Source organism: Lactuca virosa, chromosome 5, assembly GCF_052849685.1.
Source record: "Lactuca virosa cultivar CGN04683 chromosome 5, Lactuca_virosa_CGN04683_v6, whole genome shotgun sequence".
Taxonomy (NCBI): domain Eukaryota; kingdom Viridiplantae; phylum Streptophyta; class Magnoliopsida; order Asterales; family Asteraceae; genus Lactuca; species Lactuca virosa.
Genome location: NC_136430.1, coordinates 25,306,043 through 25,326,755, shown reverse-complemented (window position 1 = coordinate 25,326,755; position 20,713 = coordinate 25,306,043). Strand labels below are relative to the sequence as shown.

General features: G+C 36.8%; 1 long non-coding RNA gene across 1 annotated transcript; it reads right to left on the bottom strand.

Moving 5' to 3' along the window:
• Positions 1–12,579: 12,579 nt before the first annotated feature.
• On the bottom strand, positions 12,580–13,167 carry LOC145114677 (uncharacterized). The gene is made up of 3 exons (XR_013711140.1): positions 13,068–13,167; positions 12,874–12,915; positions 12,580–12,726 (listed from the first exon to the last, which is right to left on the bottom strand). It is a non-coding gene; the product is annotated as an uncharacterized LOC145114677 (long non-coding RNA).
• Between the last annotated feature and the right edge of the window lie 7,546 nt (positions 13,168–20,713).

Here is a 20,713-nt window from a genome sequence, read left to right as displayed (position 1 = left end):
ATTTGATTCTTTCATTTGTGGTAGTGTCTAAATTTACCAAATCAGGAAAGTTCCTCATCACCCAAGTTTCAATTGGACCGAAACTTGGAATCATGCAAGTTGAATAGTATGATGAATAAGAACTTTCAAGCATTGGAAAATCAAGACTAATTACTTGTTCACATGGATGTGTGAGTCAAGTGAAGGACTAAAGGGATCGAGTACACATTCTTGTGCACTGGTCATGTCCACCACAAAGCTCGTTAAGAATATTTGATTTACTAAAGTTTAGTAAATATGGTTATACTTACAAGTTTAAGTATAATTCTGAAACATTGGAAAAGTCTCAATGTATGGCAGAACGAATGGGAATAATCAAATTAGGCAGAAAGATAAAAGTTTCTCAAATCTGAAAAGATGGGAGAGTACTTTAGTATCATGTTTGTGATCATCTTAATGATTTAGAAATCATATCACAATTAGTCCTCTAAAGGTCATCTTAGTGCATTCTTATGACTAAGAAGAGGAGTCATGAATTGTTGAAATGGTTAGATCAGGAAGATGAGTCATACTTCGTTCCAAAACAATTCTTAGAGTCATACTCCAAGATTGTAACTTGAGTGACATATCTTAAAGAAAGATTTAAAACACTTGTCAAATGTAAGAGTAAAAGTGTCCTACTCTTGTACATTTGAAATTGGTAAGTTGTGATGTTTTGGATAAAACAAAGACCAACTAAGGCCAATTGTGTGAAGTGTTTGAATTGATAAAGAATCCGCACTATCCCTTGAATATTTGACAAGAGAGTCTTATATGTCAAGAGGACAGTGGGAGTCTTAAAGGTCTTGAAAGTCTCAAGAACTAATCAAGAGTAAAACCTGAGGTTCTTCACTAGCACACGACTTGAGGTTTATAACCTATCGTGTTGACATACTTCTATTTTTGTGCCCATTCCAGTTAAAGTTGGTTTTGCATATGAGTTCTTAGAGTTCTCAATTGGTTGCATAACAACTTGGAAGCAATGGCAGGCCCTTGTACTGCCAGGTGGCAAGAAATTAAGATTTAATTCAGTCCATATGAGTTTGGATTTGTCACTAACCTTGTCTTGTGATTATGGTTTTGACAGATTCACATGGATAAGAACACATACACCATAAAATCTAAGGGTCATAAGGTTTCTCTCCGATTCATGAAAATGATGGTGAGGAAACACTTCCACCAAGTAGATTTGAAGCAGATGGCAAAAAGTCTAAACAATTGAGACTATGATTACGGCATCCCTTTTCATAGTTCTGAAATTGTTTAGACACACATACATGCTATCAAAGGAAAGGTGTATGATTTTGATAAAGTTTTATCAAAGCATCTCGTATCAGAAATCTAAACTTTGGTAAGAAAGTCAATAAAGTATTGATTTCTAGAAGTTCAGCTGATTTCTGAGTACATGTCAAAGCTAGTGGGAGCATAAGTGTTATGCTAATAATCATCATGTTAGTGGGAGCATGATAATTATTGTTAGTGTTGCAAGTTAGCAATGTTAATTATAGAAAACAAAAGTTTCAATTCGTGAGGCTGCAGGGATTGAAAAAGTTGTTTTGCTATAATTAAGGGAGAGGATATACTTCATTTCAGTTCTAAAGGCATAGATTGAGACCTTAATCATCTTTAGTCAAGAATATATATATGAATTTCATGTTGGATTGGTTCAACTTAAGGAAATTATATATATTGCGTTCTCAAAATTCGATTATGATTACGGCATCCCTCTTCATAGTCAAATTTTGAAAACATGGCAAATAAAAATATTGTAGCAAAAGACTGGTCTAGAATCATGTCTTTATGTGAGACATCATGAATCGTGTACCATTTGCTTTGGGTACAGGATCGATTGCATGTGCTATAATATTTGTCATTTCTAAATTTTTCCAAATGCCCAGAGGCATTAAGAAGGGAAAAGGTCTAGAATTGGATATGACTAAAATGATTAAGCAATTGTCGAGGACAATCTGAGGTTTACCAAAGATTGGTTGCTCAGGGACAGTTGGAAGTATAGTGCTAATTTTGGAAGGACCATATTGACATATTCTGAAAAGAGGCATCTCTTATTCAGAAGTGATAGTCAAAATGAGAATATGGAGTTGTCTCCATAGGTGGAAGTTATCTGTGTAAGATTAGAAAACTTAATGCAAGAAGCATGTCCAAAGCAATGTACTTTGAATATGAGACTTAGTTTCCATGGAGTTGATCTCCATTGGAATACCTTATAATGACTGTTGACAAGTCTTTGTGACTTTGTACATATTCATTACAGGAGGGTCAATGCATATAAGTTTAAAATCTAAACAGATTTCGATAAATGATAGGAATTTGAAATTCTCACATTTTTCGATAAGGATTTGGGAGTGTGAAATTAGAATCATTGAAATTATATTCAATTGGTTTATTTCACAAAGTAAGGATCATAGACAAACATAGAGTGCATACTTGGTGTATGGCAAAGCTATTGTTTAAGAAAAACATAGTGTACATGCTTGGAGCATGGGACAACTAGTGTTTTTAATTCAAGTATAAAGTTGATAAAACCGAAACAATGAATAATGAGTAATCAGTATGGTGATAAATAAAAGTGTTTATTTATATTCATAGGGTTTGATACCATATTTGATTCATTTATTCTTGTGTTTCACTTTGCATGTTTTGACTTCCAGAATAACTAAGTCGCTCCTCCTGAATGATTAAGTTATTCAAACCATCCACAGTCGGTCATATGTTGGAAGTAGATATGAATCAAGACTGTCATGGGTTGGTTTATAGAGGTCCAAGTTGGTGGACAAAGTCGTGCTACAACACTCATGAGTGCTCATAAGTTCTGAGTATTGGATTCAACCCGCGCTCATTTGAATCACTTCATGGATTTTATTACGAGTGATCATGAGACGATAATATCTTATATTCTTCAAACCTAGAGATATGAGTTGTTACTATGAGTTGGTTGTACATTGATTGCACGAAAACGCATTCGGTAACTCGATGTTATAAAACGTGCCTTTGTGTCTGATTCAACAAGTAGTAGAACAAGCCATATGAGTCGAAGTTTATCCATTCCTTTTACCTTCGGGATAAAAGCGATATCTGTGGGCCCCTCGATGATTTAAAGATGATACATGTGAGTGCTTGGCCAAGCCAGGACTGATTTGATTTGTTCAATCAGTCAGTCATCATGAATCGGAAATCGGGAAACAACAAATGAACAGAGAGAATGATTGATAATCCATGTCTCAGTCCATATGATATCTAGAATGGAGGAATATATGATCCCTTATCTAATGGACAAGTCATTGACAAAGGTCAGAGTTCATCGACAAGGTCAGAGTTCGACAGAAGCTTTTGAGAGCTACGATTGCTGATCGGTTCCTGAAGTCATACGCAATAATAGTTTTAGACTTATCCAAGTGGGAGACTGTTGGATTAATGTCTAAGTCCATAACTATAATTGGTAAGACTTGACCCGACCCGGCATGGTCCATTTGGGTTGCATGGCATCATGCATTTGGATAGACTATAATGAGAGAAATAACACTTAAGGTTGGTTAATATATTATAAGTTCTAATATATTAATAAGGTTATTTAATTAGTATTGATCAAGAATTAATTTGGAATTAATTAAGTGATCAAAAGGAGACTAATTAAATATATGGGTTGATTGTGTAAATCATTCATTCTTATATATGTGGGCTTGTGATCCAAGATTTCTTATGTTGGACTAAGTCCATGGGGTGACCCATGGATACTCCATGGAGGTTAAAATCCATGGAGCATAAGGACTGGGTAAAGTTATGAGTTACATGGTGTAACCCTAATAGCCACCATATAAAAGAATCCCATGGCTCAAGAAATCGTGCACTAATGTGTAAATATGAGGGCTAGACGATTTCAAGGAGTGTTCCATTTCTCTCAAGTCATTCCATGTGCATTTGGTGTTGTGTGAACCATTTGAGGTGTCACACTTGGGGCACTAGGCACTCAAGCTTCATGGAGACAAGCTACATCAAACAAAGGTATGTATTCTATCCATTTGATTACCCAAGTATCAAGTATTGTATGCTAGATAGGGTAATACCTTGGAAAGTTCATAATTGCATGTATAATAGAGAAAACATAGATCCAAGGTATATAGGGTTGCATGTACACTTAGGAGTGTTAGTATGCGCAAAAACCCATCAGCAAAATCATGGCGTGCTTACAAAACCAACCAGTTTGTGCGGCGATGTTTAGGCAATCATGTTTTGGTGATTACATGCATATACCGACGGGTGTCGAATGTCATCCTTTACTATGTCACTATCTTATGCAAGGAAGCTACTACTTTTGATCCAGTTGACCTAGAAGAGCTTCTATTTCCGGTTGGCGACTATCGGGTTTGGTTTTACAGGAAAGCATTTTGCTTGGTCACTGGCTTGCGGTTCGGGGATTATTTCCCTCCCAGTTCTGGTTTTGTAGCATTCAGAGAACGTGTGTTTACATTTGTGCCACATTCACGTTCGGTGAGTATGGATGACCTTACGAACGTGTTCAATAAATTACTTCATCAATTAAGCAATGAAGTCGTGGTAAGTACCTCCCCGCTGTATATGCTAGAGTAATGATTTTTGGGGAAATACCCACGACATCCAGTTATTAATGAACGTATGGCACTCGTCTCTAGTTTACAGGAGTTTAACAGGTATAACAGTTTTTTACCCACATTATATCAAAATGATACATATACTTATTAAGTGTAATTTTTTGACATAGGTACCCATGGGATTTCACTTACAAACAGCTGCGTACTGTGTTTGATAAGATTGAGGACCATTCGAACCCAAAGGCAACAAGAATCGGTAGTAGACACACATATACTCTGCAGAGATTTATCTATGCATTTAAGGTATGTACACTATGTTTAATAAGAGTTTCTAAACAACAAGTATTGTAACTTTATTAACTTGGTAAGTTGTTTGTCATCTTGATTTTGTAGATTTGGATCTTCGAGTTATTTCCCAACAATAGTATTGATGGTTCCCTTATACCGGGTGTTATCCCTCGGACAGTTGCATACCTTAGGATGAGTCGTTTGCATGCACCTGATTGTGACGTATTCTCGATGTTACTAGTGTATGTATTTTAGTTCACCTTATAATTTATAAGTTGATATGGCATAAATAACTTACGGTTAACCTTTATATATTCTTTTTTTATCCAGCATCCCCCCGACGAGTTGTTGCAGCCTACTGTGCAGGAGCATGTTTCTAGGTGGTGGATTAAGAGTGTCCAGTGGATAGATGTTGCATATTACGCTAATGTTTGAGTTATGGTTTTCTTTGTTAATGTTTTAAAACAATTGTCTTTCGAAGATGTAGCAAAAACAAGTTTATCCTTCCGAACAATATTTTGTAGAATATTATGATATCGTACAAACATCACTACGAGTTTTTTAAATCAGCAGTATCATATTGTTGGCTACCTTTTTGACTAGTATGTCTACTAAACATTATTTTTGTCACTTGACTTGGTCCTACTTGAAGATTCACTTTTTGTTGACTTTGCGGGAAACGAAGCGTCATAGTTTTGCTTGCGTGACCGATCCTTTGGTAACGACTACATTTTTTCTGAATCGGACCTTCACCTTGGGATGGGATATGGTTATGGTTTTTAGGTTGTCCGACTTGTCGTTTGTCCATCAATGGTGGCAAAACAACCATGACTTCATCTGGTTCTTTGTATTCAGCTAGAACTGGCACAGGAAACACAACCTCTACCTATGTTGAATGATATGTTTCCATTGTGAAGTACGATGACACCCATGCACTGCAGTGTTGATATCTCAGTTCCTTGAATACCGCCATAGCATGAGTACAAGGTATACCCGACAATTTCCATTTCCCACACGTGCAGTAATGACTTTCCAAGTTTACTATAACATTTTTCATTTGGTAAGTCACCTCATATCTGCTTTGATCAATCTGGTATACCCAAAAAAGCAGAGGAATAACTTAAGATGGGAATTATAGTTATGTAATGTATCCCTTTTACGATTTTTTTGAGCTAATCCGGGCAGTGGTAAAGGATCAGGCATACCCTAATGGGTGGGTTGTGTTTCTTCAGAATCGGAAAAATAATAAGGAAACTTTTCATGTTGTGCTTTTCGGGGTTGTGGTAAGGGATCAGTTTCCTCTTCTCCATCTTCATGATCATCCCCATCAAATTCAGTGTAACTCTGAAAATGTTCCACTGGCTCTCCATGTGGAACTAAATTACCATCATCAACCAACATCATTAGTTTTACCTCATCATTCGCATATTCATCAACATCAACAGTAAGGTCATCATGAACAACAACCTTACCTTTAGACCTATAATCACCCCCATGTATAGGGTCCTTGTAAGAAGGAACATGGTTGGTTGTCATAGGTAATAAGTTACAAATTTGGTTACTTCCAACACCGGAAGAACCATTTCCAGAACGATTTTCCCTGGGAAATCGATTAGTACCACTATCCATAACATTATTAACAACAAACAATTGTATTGTGTTGGGAGGCATAGTAGTAACAAAACTAAGAAAATATCTAACATCACTATCGTCAAGAATCTGCATAACTATATTTGATCCAGGACATTGAAAAGATAGACAAATTTGATTTGTATGTAACTTGGACTTGGAAGCAACCAACGTAACTAACCCAACGAAGTTGATATCATTGGTTATATCTACACCAAAGCATGTGTAATCCGAAGCAAATACTGCATACATCCGTCGATACGCTGCCATTGCCCTCCACTAGAATTTGGAACTTGGAAAAAACCCGTATGCGTACTCATTCCGGAACGTTTTTGGAATGTATCGAACACACAAATTTATTAAAAACACAAATGTATTGCATATTTGGAAGAAAAACATAGAAAACCCCTAATTTTATCTCTCCGGAACGCCACTCTGGAATGTACGACCGTTCGGACGTCAGTCCAGAATACATTTTCCAGTCCGGAAGGTACGAGTGTCAGATTCCAGACCTCATCACCACCAACCGACAACCACTCCGGAACAATATCATAAATACTCCGGAATATCGTATTCCGGAGCACACCTCCGGAACAAACATCGTGCTCCGTAATATGACATTTCGGATCAAGTGGTCATTTTTCTATAAAAAAATTGTTAGTTATTTTTATAAAAACTAGGTGGGGAACCCCCGCGTTGCGGGGGTCGGATGCGACAATTTTTTCCGTTGTTTGTTCTTTTTAAATGTTATTTGATCAACTATTTGTTTATAGTTTGAGTATTGTTATAGGGCAGTAATTTTGTTTCGTCATGGATAATTTTTTTGTTGTCGGATAAGCTATTTATCGAGATATATACTTCATGGGTTTATCATTTGGTTGACGGGATGGAACTGGAGAGCCGGATTCCACGGATCAAATACTTCATGGTTTTTTCCTCATTAAGTGTTGTTTAAGTATAACATTGGCTAGCTCAAAAAACATTTGATAAAATGACAACACACGTATCTGATAAAAGCAAAGTCACCACAACAAACCAAAAAAACAAAAAAGAATCAATTTGTTGATCAGTGTGTGTTACAGTATGCTAATAAGTTCAATCGTAGGCTTTGTTAGATTCCATAAGCACTGAGAAAAGAAAAGAAAAAAGACATATTAAAACTTTGAAAAACAAATAAATACAGTCAAGAAATGAAGCCCAATAATTTATCATACCACATTTTGAACATTTATAGTTTTTGTAGCTGCGTTCTTCCTCAAAAGTATACGATTGCTTTTCTACACATTAAGCAATGCCAAAGAGAATTGTAACATGCCATGTAATGGAAATGCATATATTAATTAGTAAAGATGATTGTTTATGTCATATTTTATTGAAATCTTATATTGTAATGTTGAACATAAGATGAATTTGATAATTGAAAGAAAGAAGCAAAACAAATGGTTGATTGTAAGTCGTACATGTCGTCTTTTGCTAAGACTATCGTAAACTTCAATAGCAAATTCTTTTGAATCTCTCATTCCTTCGAATGCAAAATATGTTGCTTGTATATATAAAGAAATTGTAAGTACATTGCTATTATGACTTAAGAGTTACATTGCTATTATATCCAAAAAGGAAATGTATTTACTTTTTTACCCAATATAGCAACGTACTTACATTTATTTACCAATAATAGTAATGTATTTTTTTTACCTATAATGGCAATGTATAAAAATATAGTATGATGCTTTGTATAGACTTTGTAAGCAGTTAATGAGTAAATCAACCTTGATATCACCTGATTACATAAAACAGCCTTGATATCACCTGATTTCACGATTTATGTAAATCTTGATAGCAGAAAACAAAGATAATATAACATGGAAATGTAAAAGATTCAATGAAAATACATCTTTAAAAATACTTTTTTTTTGCTTACATACCTGTCTTATTTTCCAGGACTTGACTAATTTACCCCTCAAGTGACAACATAAAAATTAAAGTACATTGCTAGTTAGTGTTTTTTTTTTTGAAAAAAATAAAATAAAACATATTTAAAAAAAAAGGGAAAAGCTGTTAATTGAAAATTGGCCCCCAGCATAGTAGTTCGACCTGCTCCCTTCAGAGTGCACATCTTAACCCATCATGTAGAAATTAATGAAGATGGATAATTTTGCTAAAACTTAAAACTTATCAGCTTCAGGGTCTTTTTTCATCGCCGAAGACACATTAATACATGTGGTAGCTATCTTTTTAAGAGATTCCTAATTTCCAAACAAATCATATTAATCGAAATATAAATTTGAATATAATTATTATATAACCGAAATTTATGTACCTTTCCAACGATAATAGGTAAAATTCCAATAGGATCAATACTGGCAATTGGCCCTTTTTCTCCAACATCATCAATATCATCTCTAAATCTTGTTATTCTAAAAACCAACATTCCAATTCTTCTAAAACCTGTAACAGACATTTCAACAAACATATAATGGGCATAGAATAAAGCTAATAAAATAATAGATACCATAGATTTGTAAAGGTTGTCACCCAAAATCATAACGCCAAACTCCAAATTAAAACCGGAGTTAGTACCCAAAATGAGCAGCGTTTAAAATAAGCCCAAATATCAAATAAAATTTCTAAGCCCGAACTTTTTCTTGGTTGATGTTAGAACAGAGAAGGTGAAAAGTGAAATCAAACAGCAAAAGAAACTGTAGAACAGGTGAAGATCTCGAAATTTTAAATCAAACCGGACAACAACGGTAGGTAAAGCTAAGAAAGAGCAGACAATTCCATGATAACATCATTCCTCTCAGCCATTCAACCAAATACTTGTTACACAAACACCAATACACAAAATATTTGTATGCAAAATCTAATGAAACAACCTGAATATCACACCCCCAAACTAAGAATGGCGGAAACGTCCGGGGGTGGAGGACTTCATGTATAGTATCACAACAACGAGTATAATAGTGCTCAAAGTAAATACAACCATAATAAATATAATTGAAAAGGTTACACCATAGTATATGTTTACATGTTTCAAAATCAATTACATTATGATGACAAAATGAACTGTTTGACGATTTAACGTCCCATCCTCAAGATGTTGTTGATTTCATGTTTCACTGATTTCCTGAGAATACAAGTAGTTTTGAAAAAGTGTCAACAATTAAGTTGGTGAGTTCATAAGAGTTTTATTTGAGAAAGAAGTCGTTTTCCTTGTAAAAGCGATAGAGTATGATTCCAAAAAATCCAATATTTTCTTTATTAAGTGTGAAATGAAAGCTCCTATATTATGCAATAATGTACCCTAGAAAGACTCGTAGATTCCTTCTATAATTACCCAGTGTATATAAGTTATATAAAATTTAAGTTAAACAAACCGTCGAATATAATGGGTCTGCCCTAGGTCCACAACCAAACAAGGAACAGGAAGTAAGGCGGGCCCACCAATTCTATGTCGATTACAACTCAATTTTATATAACTCTAACATGTACACTTAGCAATTATAGTTGAAAACTACCAATTCTAAATGATATGTAGTTTTAATACCATAAAACCATTTTGTGTAAACCCGATACTTTGTATTCGTACCCCGTTTATATGAAAACCTGGTACTTTGTAATGTACCCCTTTTTGTATAAACCCGGTACTTTGTATTCGTACCCCATTTATATGAAAACCCGATACTTTGTAATGTACCCCTTTTTGTATAAACCCAGTACTTTGTATTCGTACCCCATTTATATGAAAACCTGGTACTTTGTAATGTACCCCTTTTTGTATAAACCCGGTACTTTGTATTCGTACCTCATTTATATGAAAACCTGGTACTTTGTAATGTACCCCATTCTTATGAAATGAAAACCTTTTGTAATGAGTTTGTAATGTAAATGAAACATAAACTATACCTATTATAGTTTATCATAATGTTTGTAATGTATATGCAACCTAACTATACCTATTATAGTTTAGCATAATGTTTGTAATGTATATGCAACCTAACTATACCTATTATAGTTTAGCATATTTGTTTGTGGTGTATAATAGACTTAACTATACTTATTATAGTTTATTATAATTATTTGTAGTGGTAGTAACCCTTTGTATATGATTCATACCTTTAAACTAAGGTAAATAATATGTACTATCAGCAACATGTATTCAAATAATATTACACACCTTGCTCAGCAAGTTACAAGGTGTAAATACGATTGTTAACTATTTTATAGTTTTTAACTTTCCTGTTCATGTTATTGGAAAATTTATAGAAAAATCATCATAGGTCGAAATTCAGATCCGTAAACTCTGAGGGTTTAGAAAATGTGTCTATTTTATTCATAAATTTTATCATGATTTTTAGTGACTTTAACATGTGCAAAAATGTCCAACTTCACAGACTGGTCCGAAGTGGTTTCTGAAATGATAGGCTGTTTTGTAAAAATCACCATAAATTATAGAAACATTGTATGAACTTGTGCAAGTAGTCATTTTAAAGGTAGAAATCTGAACTATTTGCACCTTGTACAGTTTTGAAAACTAAAAAGTTTAAGATGTTCAAAACAGTCCGTGAATGGAACTAAACTTTCTTGATGAAAGCTGGAGTTTGAGTTTAAGTTATATTATGATGTTTTAACTTGTATTCCCCCCCTAAAACAGAAAGAAAACATAAAAATGTAGGGGTATGAACTCACCTTGAGTGATTTCAGTAGATGGATGATGAAGAAAAGAAGTGTTCAACTCAAGAACACTTGGGAGATGCTTGAAGATTCGAAGATCTAACAACAAATATGATGATATTTGTGTAAGGAACCCATGAATTGAGTGAAAGGATGTAAGATAATCAAGTGTAGGATGAAGTTACTTACCAAACTTGGAGGGAAAAAGCTCAAGAATAGCCTTCAAATTCGATTTTTAGAGAGAGGGAGTGAGAGAGAGAAATGGGTTTGATCCTTGGTGAAAGTGTGTAGAATGTGGGAGGTGGAGTAAAGATTTTCAGCCTTGATCATCCTCATATGCTGGAGAAAGAGGGTGGAAGGACTAATGATTGATTGAATAGTGATGAATAGTGACTGGGGATGGCCATGGAGTGTGTGTGTGGGATTGCTTGTGTCATAACCTAAAGATAAAGTCAACACTCCACCCATAAATCTTACCTACTAGATTTTATCCTTAGGCAATGATTTTCCCTAAAATGTGTTTAAATTATGATTATATAGTGTTTTATATGTCAAAATATGAGTTTGGGTGAAAATCCCATGTCAAAATCACGAAAAACGGGCTTAAAACAGTCGTGGTCGAAAACCGGGTGAAAGATGCATTTCAGCGAAGCCTCTCGGATTGGGGCCGAAGTTCGGTCCCCCAGCAGCAAGGACCGAAGGCGAACTGGTCAGGTAAGGGAGCGAAGGCGAAATGGGCCGAAAGGGGGTTCGGTCCGAAGGGACCTTCGGGTTCGGTTCAGCAGGTTTCGGGTTCGGTTCTAGCCAACTTCGGTCCTGAAGCATTTCGGTTCTAGGCAGTTCGGATCTAAGAGGGTTTGGTTCTAATAGAGAGGTTTCGGTTCTTTAAGGCTGTTTTTCATATAAACTTCCCGTTTTGAGTGGTTTTTCACCAAGTTAAGTGTCGGGATGCCCCAAATGATTATAAAAAGTTAGAAGAGATTTTGAGAGAGATTTGGGAGAGATTTGGGAGAGATTAAGATTGATAAAGAGAGATTGAAAGAGACTTTGTTTGTGACCTTTTTGAGTGTTTAGCTTCGCAACTCAAGGTTCGTAAACCCCGTTAAGCCATGTTTAAGGGTCTTACACACCCCCGAAGGGTATGCAATAGTGTTTTATCGTTTTGTTACCTCACTTATCCCGTTTAGGGTTTATTTCCAAGTGATAACTTCTTATTAAAATAGCGAGTTGTACAGTAGCTAACATATCATAAACCCTAATATACTAGGGTTAGATGAGTTGACCGGTTTGACTTATTGACTTTATTTGACTTTGACTAGCCTGAAAATTGACGGTTATCACACTGGAGGCCTTACTTTTGACTGATGCCGACTGTAGAGAAGCACCATATGACCCGAGCCGAAAGAGAAAAGTCAAACTTCTCCAGTTCCCAATCATGCACGCAGTGCCTTTTCTGGTCCTGAACAAAAAATTGACTACAACTTTTGAAGAACTTTGTAACCGACCAGAGAAGGTGGCATGAAATTAATTCCTATTGGCAAAAAAAAAGCAAATGGTGGTTAGTAACAGAAGAAGTCATTTTGGTGGCTGCTATATCTCATCATAGAAGATAGAATGGGAAGGAGAAGACTAAAATCAAAACTCAAAAGTCAACATTAATTTTAAAAAAAAAGAACACCTGCAAGACTGGTGCTTCAATGGCAGTGGAGAAGCTAAGATTCTGAAAACGCAACCAAGCAAAAACCGAACTCAAATTTCTTTTGTTGCATTATCCCAAAAGAATGTGCCTTATTTTTTTTTTCAAATGATACTGTAGGTAGTTACATAATTTTAACCGTTTGATTATAGATAATGGAAAGAACGCAAACTAACCATATCTCTTTTGCATTTTCATGCGAAGAGGACCGATTCTTTGCTGAATAGTGTACATGGTTCTTCCATATTCAGTTGCATACCATATCTCTGTTCCAAATACAGTACTGCAACATATTTAGCATTCGATTACGATATTTTATGTGACATCCCCTAATTTCTCGGCCAGAAAAGACCGATTTAATTTATGTTTTTTAAAATAAAATCAGAGTAATCCTTTTAAAAGATGTTGCGGAATTTGTTCCCAAAACAAAACATGATAAAAATTTATCAAAACCTTTCTTTAATAAAAAAAAAATTCATTTTATATCAAAACCTCGGGATGTCATGTTTCGATACAGATCAAAAGCATAAACAAGACATTATAAGCCTTACAACAGTTATTTACCACTACTGGCCTATAATCCAAAAATCACTCATCATCATCCGACTATGCTCGGGGTCCACTACCTGTAATATAAAAAGTTGAGTGGGCCAGGCTTGGGAGCCTGGTGAGCATATAGGGTTTTCAACCCACAATAAATAATAAATTTATTAAGTTCATCAATCGACAATAAATTTATTAATTTCATCAACCAAAAATAACCCTAATTACCCATTCTCGTTATCCTCACTTTACGTCCCTAAAACAACTATCACAAGGGACCTAGCCTAAGGATTTTCATTAGGGGTGAAAACATTGCTTCGGGGGTTCCTCAGCAATTTATGTCAAATAAGGCAACCATCGGGGTGACAACACTGCTTTCCTTAGCAATTAATGTCAAGTAAGACAACCAATGGGGTGACAACATTGCTTTCCTCAGCAATTTATGTCAAACAAGACAACCTGACATAAAACAACCAATAAGGTGACAACATTGCTTTCCTCAGCAATTTATGTCAAACAAGACAACCAATAGGGTGACAACATTGCTTTCCTCCGCAATTTATGTCAAATAAGACAAACATCGGGGTGACAACATTGCTTTCCCTCAGCAATTTATGTCAAATAGGCACGAAGTCACATCGTCGCCAAGGTTTATACAACAGGCACTAAGTCCATAGCTGCCAACGTACTACATCCATAGCTACCAACGTACATCTATACTGTACTTTTATCCCTCATTCTTTATCTACCCATGTTTTACCCAACATATTTGAAGATAAAATATATATACATTTTAAATCACTTTAAACATGTATAAAACATTCATTCAACATTCCTCTCAAATAAACAAACAACATATATACACATAACACGTATTTTATATAAAATACTTCATATTTATGTGTAAGATGAAAGTGACTATACACTCACTTGATTTAATGATAATCGGCCAGCACTTCGTTTCCTAAAACGATCGTTTCTAATAAAACCGGGAGTTTTATTGAGAAACCGGGCTCTGCGAGAGTTGGGCTTCAAAACCGAAAAGATAAATTTTTCCGGGTCTTCGGGCACTTCGGGGCGTGTTTCGGGTGTTAAAAATAATATCGGGGCTTTGGGGGAAGTGAAAGTAGCCAAAATATGAAATTTGGGGTGAAAAGGTGACAAAAATCCAAAAATACCCGGGAGGGTTCGCATGTTATTTATAGTGTGAGAGGGCTCGGATCCGAGGGCTGAGAAGGTTGCACGTAGTAGCAGATGCGAGGGTCGGCCGAGAAGGGTGAGTCTGCGAAGGCAGGTGGCAGCGAGGGAGAGAGACACGTATCCGAGGTCGGACGCGGGCACCTGTGCGAGGCATGTCGGACGCGCACTGGTCTGCGGTTCGGTCCAATCAGAAGGTGACAGGTGTGCGACACGTGGCAGATCCAGCTTCGGATGAGTCATGGATCGGACACGGGGCGCGCATGGAGCGAAGGTGACGTGGCCTATGCGAGATTCCTCGAAAATTGCACCCAAACCTTCTAAAATTCATAACTTTTGCATATGGGCTCCGTTTTTGACGTTCTTTATATGCACGCGTAGGTAACATTACACTCTACAACTTTCGTTTAGACTTCGTCGGCTAATTTTGATTTAATTTTTATATTATTATTTTTAACAGACCGGGACAGGAAATCCGTTAAAAATTCATAACTTCTTCATCCGACGTCCGTTTTCGTCTGTCTTTTTACCGTTGTACTACTATTGACGAGACCTTCGATTCTCGTTTAGGTTGTGTTGGCTAAAAATCACTCGATCTAAAATTCGAGTTTTTAGCTGTCTACTGCTAAGCTGAAACTTAGAAAAATCATAACTTCTTCATACAAAGTCAGATTTGGACGTTCTTTTTATACATACTCTCGGTTTAACGAACACTACGACTTTCGTTTAGATCACTAAGGCTAAAAAGTAGTTTCTCAAAAACTCACTTTTTACGTCATTCGGCACCGTGCCGGTTTTGTCGCGAAACTTCGACAGGTCATAACTTTTTCGTTATAACTTGGATTTCGGCATTCTTTATATATCCGTAATCCTTGTCACGACCACTACAACTTTCTTAATAGATATCGGCTTTATCTAATATTTATTTTCGACGCTTGTTTTTATTCTTAATTAATTAAATCCTAGTAATTAAGCATAAAACACATAATATTCACATAATTCCTTTTCATTTCTTCAAAATGAGTTTCAAAGGTTAACCTAGACTATTATGTCAATATTAATGCCTAGCCTAGAAACACGAGCGTTACAATTCTCTCCCCCTTAGGATGATTCCGTCCCCGGAATCACACATCAGCAAACAAATGCGGGTAGCGACTCATCATGTCACTCTCCGTTTCCCAGGTGAGATTTGGCCCATTCGTATGTTTCCAACGCACAAGCACTAAATCAACCATCTTGCTTCGCAACTTCTTAGTCTTACGGTCAACGATTGTCTCAGGTTCTTCAATTAACATCTTTTTTTCATCCAACCTTAATTCAGGGATTGGAATTATGTCGGGTACATCTCCCGTGGACTTCCTCAAATAACACACATGAAAGGTGTTATGAATACCCTCTAGTTCTTCTGGTAATTCTAGCTTGTAAGCTTGATTCCCAATCCTATGAAGAACTTTAAACGGTCCAATAAACCTTGGACTCAACTTTCCCGAACCACATAACATACCTATCTTAGTCGGACTCAATTTGATATGACCTCTAGGGTCAAAATAACAATCATCTTCTTAGTCATTACCGAAACGAAGGTAATGAAATACTCGAACAATAACGAAATCAATTTCTAGCTTCTTGGTAACCTTGTGACTTTCCTTGATCCAAGTACGAGTCCTTTGCTTCTGGTAGTATAGGCCTCTACTACCATTCACACCTACTCATACTCGTCCCAAGTATTGTCTCGCAGTTCTCCAAGTCACCATACAAGAATTTCACATAGTCATTCAATTCATTAGATGACAAAACCAGGGTTTATATTATTTCTTGAAATAATTACACAGAGGTTCGAGTTTACCCTATACTACGCCTCTAATAGGCTACACCACAAGTTACTAACTGCATTGCTACTTTATATCTTAGCTTTGGGAATATAAGGTCCTTACTCCTGAGTCCTTGTATTTCCATCTGCTTCATTAAGGATCATTTGGAATGCCTTTGGTTTTGGTTTTGGTGGAACATTGGGCCTTGCTGCCTCTTTCTTCTTTGGGCAGTCTTTCAGAATGTGCCCTTCCTCGTTACATCCATAACACATCCTCTTGTTGGACGGACACTCGTTGGCATAATGCCCAGTCTTCCCACACTTGTAGCAGGTCACCTCTTCGCTACATTTCCCGAAGTGCTTCTTTTTGCACTTCTCGCACCATTTTGCTTCGTCTTCTCCTCCTCCAGACTTCGAGAATTTTCTTTTCTCGTTGGACCCTGAAGTCCTTTCAAACCTTCTTTTCTCGCCAACTTCAATCTTGTTGGCGGCTCTTCCCTTAATCATATCTTCTACAGACTTGGCAGCCCAGATAGTCGCCTCCAAAGTAAGTGCTTGACGCACTGGCACTGCATACTCCCATAGAAGTCCCTTTGCGTACCTGTCTATTTTCGTCAGCTCATATAGGACAATACGCAAAGCAAACTCCATTTTGTCTGTGAAGTTATTGGTATATTCATCAATGGTCATACTTCCATTCTTCAACGTCAGGAATTGGTTTTCTAGCTCAAGCACATTTTGGGCCGAGCAGTACTTGCGCTTGAAGTGCACCAAGAACTCTGCCCAAGTCAGTTGCAGTGGCTCATTAGGGCTTAGGGTTTTCCCCAGAGTATTCCACCAACGAGCAGCGCTACCTCTGAACTGACGCACTACAAATGTGGTTTGCAACTTTCCTTGACAACCACATGTCATGAAAGCCAATTCCATTTCCGAGATCCAATCCATTACTCCGACGGGATCTTCCTTTCCAGTGAAGGTTGATGGCTTGCAAGTCATAAAGTCTTTATACTTGCACTCATTTCTCTCAACTCTATCCTCGTGGTTATTTCTCCCAACCACAAGCGGTTCACTATGACTAACAGATCTACTGTTGTTTCCTTCTTCAGATCGATCGTCATTTAATTCACGTTGTTCAACAGGAATTGAGGGTTCACTCCTGTTGTTCAGCAATATTTGCCTCATTTCCTCCCTTTGTTCAGCCATCATTGTCTGAATCATGGCTTGTACTCCAGCCATGGTGATGGGTTCTGGTGCAGCTCCTGCTATAGGCACCTGTTCCATCACTTGGGGTTGAGGTTGCTGATTTCTATTTACATTTCCAGCTCCACTTCGGGTTCTTGCCATTATGATCTATATGCCAAATTAGGTGAATTTAAACCTTTATCCACGACAGGTATTTAAATTCTCCTTATCACTCCGAAACGTTACATGTTAGTTCTAATATCGTAATCGTACGCTTAGAAACTTACACACATAAAGTTTCCAGATCCGGTCGGCAACAGACCATAGATCCGAACAAATAATATCATATATGGCAAACATATAGCATTTAGCACTTAAAAGCATTTTAGGCATCTTTCCTAAAATATACTAGTGCTCGTGTCTAAAATATGGTAGACACTCATCTCACAATCATCACTTAGCATTCTAAGTTTAAGTCTAGAAATCCTACAAATTCCTAGTTCGCTTAAACTAATGCTCTGATACCAACGGTGACATCCCCTAATTTCTCGGCCAGAAAAGACCGATTTAATTTATGCTTTTTAAAATAAAATCAGAGTAATCCTTTTAAAAGATGTTGCGGAATTTGTTCCCAAAACAAAACATGATAAAAATTTATCAAAACCTTTCTTTAAGAAATATATATTTTCATTTTATATCAAAACCTCGGGATGTCATGTTCCGATACAGATCAAAAGCATAAACAAGACATTATAAGCCTTACAACAGTTATTTACCACTACTGGCTTATAATCGAAAAATCATTCATCATCATCCGACTATGCTCGGGGTCCACTACCTGTAATATAAAAAGCTGAGTGGGCCAGGCTTGGGAGCCTGGTGAGCATATAGGGTTTTCAACCCACAATAAATAATAAATTTATTAAGTTCATCAATCGACAATAAATTTATTAATTTCATCAACCAAAAATAACCCTAATTACCCATTCCCGTTATCCTCACTTTACGTCCCTAAAACAACTATCACAAGGGACCTAGCCTAAGGATTTTCATTAGGGGTGAAAACATTGCTTCGGGGGTTCCTCAGCAATTTATGTCAAATAAGGCAACCATCGGGGTGACAACACTGCTTTCCTCAGCAATTTATGTCAAGTAAGACAACCAATGGGGTGACAACATTGCTTTCCTCAGCAATTTATGTCAAACAAGACAACCTGACATAAAACAACCAATAAGGTGACAACATTGCTTTCCTCAGCAATTTATGTCAAACAAGACAACCAATATGGTGACAACATTGCTTTCCTCCGCAATTTATGTCAAATAAGACAAACATCGGGGTGACAACATTGCTTTCCCTCAGCAATTTATGTCTAATAGGCACGAAGTCACATCGTCGCCAAGGTTTATACAACAGGCACTAAGTCCATAGCTGCCAACGTACTACATCCATAGCTACCAACGTACATCTATACTGTACTTTTATCCCTCATTCTTTATCTACCCATGTTTTACCCAACATATTTGAAGATAAAATATATATACATTTTAAATCACTTTAAACATGTATAAAACATTCATTCAACATTCCTCTCAAATAAACAAACAACATATATACACATAACACGTATTTTATATAAAATACTTCATATTTATGTGTAAGATGAAAGTGACTATACACTCACTTGATTTAATGATAATCGGCCAGCACTTCGTTTCCTAAAACGATCGTTTCTAATAAAACCGGGAGTTTTATTGAGAAACCGGGCTCTGCGAGAGTTGGGCTTCAAAACCGAAAAGATAAATTTTTCCGGGTCTTCGGGCACTTCGGGGCGTGTTTCGGGTGTTAAAAATAATATCGGGGCTTTGGGGGAAGTGAAAGTAGCCAAAATATGAAATTTGGGGTGAAAAGGTGACAAAAATCCAAAAATACCCGGGAGGGTTCGCATGTTATTTATAGTGTGAGAGGGCTCGGATCCGAGGGCTGAGAAGGTTGCACGTAGCAGCAGATGCGAGGGTCGGCCGAGAAGGGTGAGTCTGCGAAGGCAGGTGGCAGCGAGGGAGAGAGACACGTATCCGAGGTCGGACGCGGGCACCTGTGCGAGGCATGTCGGACGCGCACTGGTCTGCGGTTCGGTCCAATCAGAAGGTGACAGGTGTGCGACACGCGGCGGAGCCAGCTTCGGATGAGTCATGGATCGGACACGGGGCGCGCATGGAGCGAAGGTGACGTGGCCTATGCGAGATTCCTCGAAAATTGCACCCAAACCTTCTAAAATCCATAACTTTTGCATACGGGCTCCGTTTTTGACGTTCTTTATATGCACGCGTAGGCAAAATTACGTTCTACAACTTTCGTTTAGACTTCGTCGGCTAATTTTGACTTTAATATTTATTTTATTATTTTTAACAGACCGGGACAGGAAATCGGTTAAAAATTCATAACTTCTTCATCCGACGTCCGTTTTCGTCTGTCTTTTTACCGTTGTACTACTATTGACGAGACCTTCGATTCTCATTTAGGTTGTGTCGGCTAAAAATCACTCGATCTAAAATTCGAGTTTTTAGCTGTCTACTACTAAGCTGAAACTTAGAAAAATCATAACTTCCTCATACGAAGTCAGATTTGGACGTTCTTTTTTATACATACTCTCGGTTTAACGAACACTACGACTTTCGTTTAGATCACTAAGGCTAAAAAGTAGTTTCTCAAAAACTCACTTTTTACGTCATTCGGCATCGTGCCGGTTTTGTCGCGAAACTTCGACATGTCATAACTTCTTCGTTATAACTCGGATTTCGACATTCTTTATATATCTGTAATCCTTGTCACGACCACTACAAATTTCTTAATAGATATCGGCTTTATCTAATATTTATTTTCGACGCTCATTTTTATTCTTAATTAATTAAATCCTAGTAATTAAGCATAAAACACATAATTCTTTTTCATTTCTTCAAAATGAGTTTCAAAGGTTAACCTAGACTATTATGTCAATATTAATGCCTAGCCTAGAAGCACGAGCATTACTTTTTCAATCACTTATATACCAATAAAATGCCATGGAATCCAATAAACTGATATGAAAT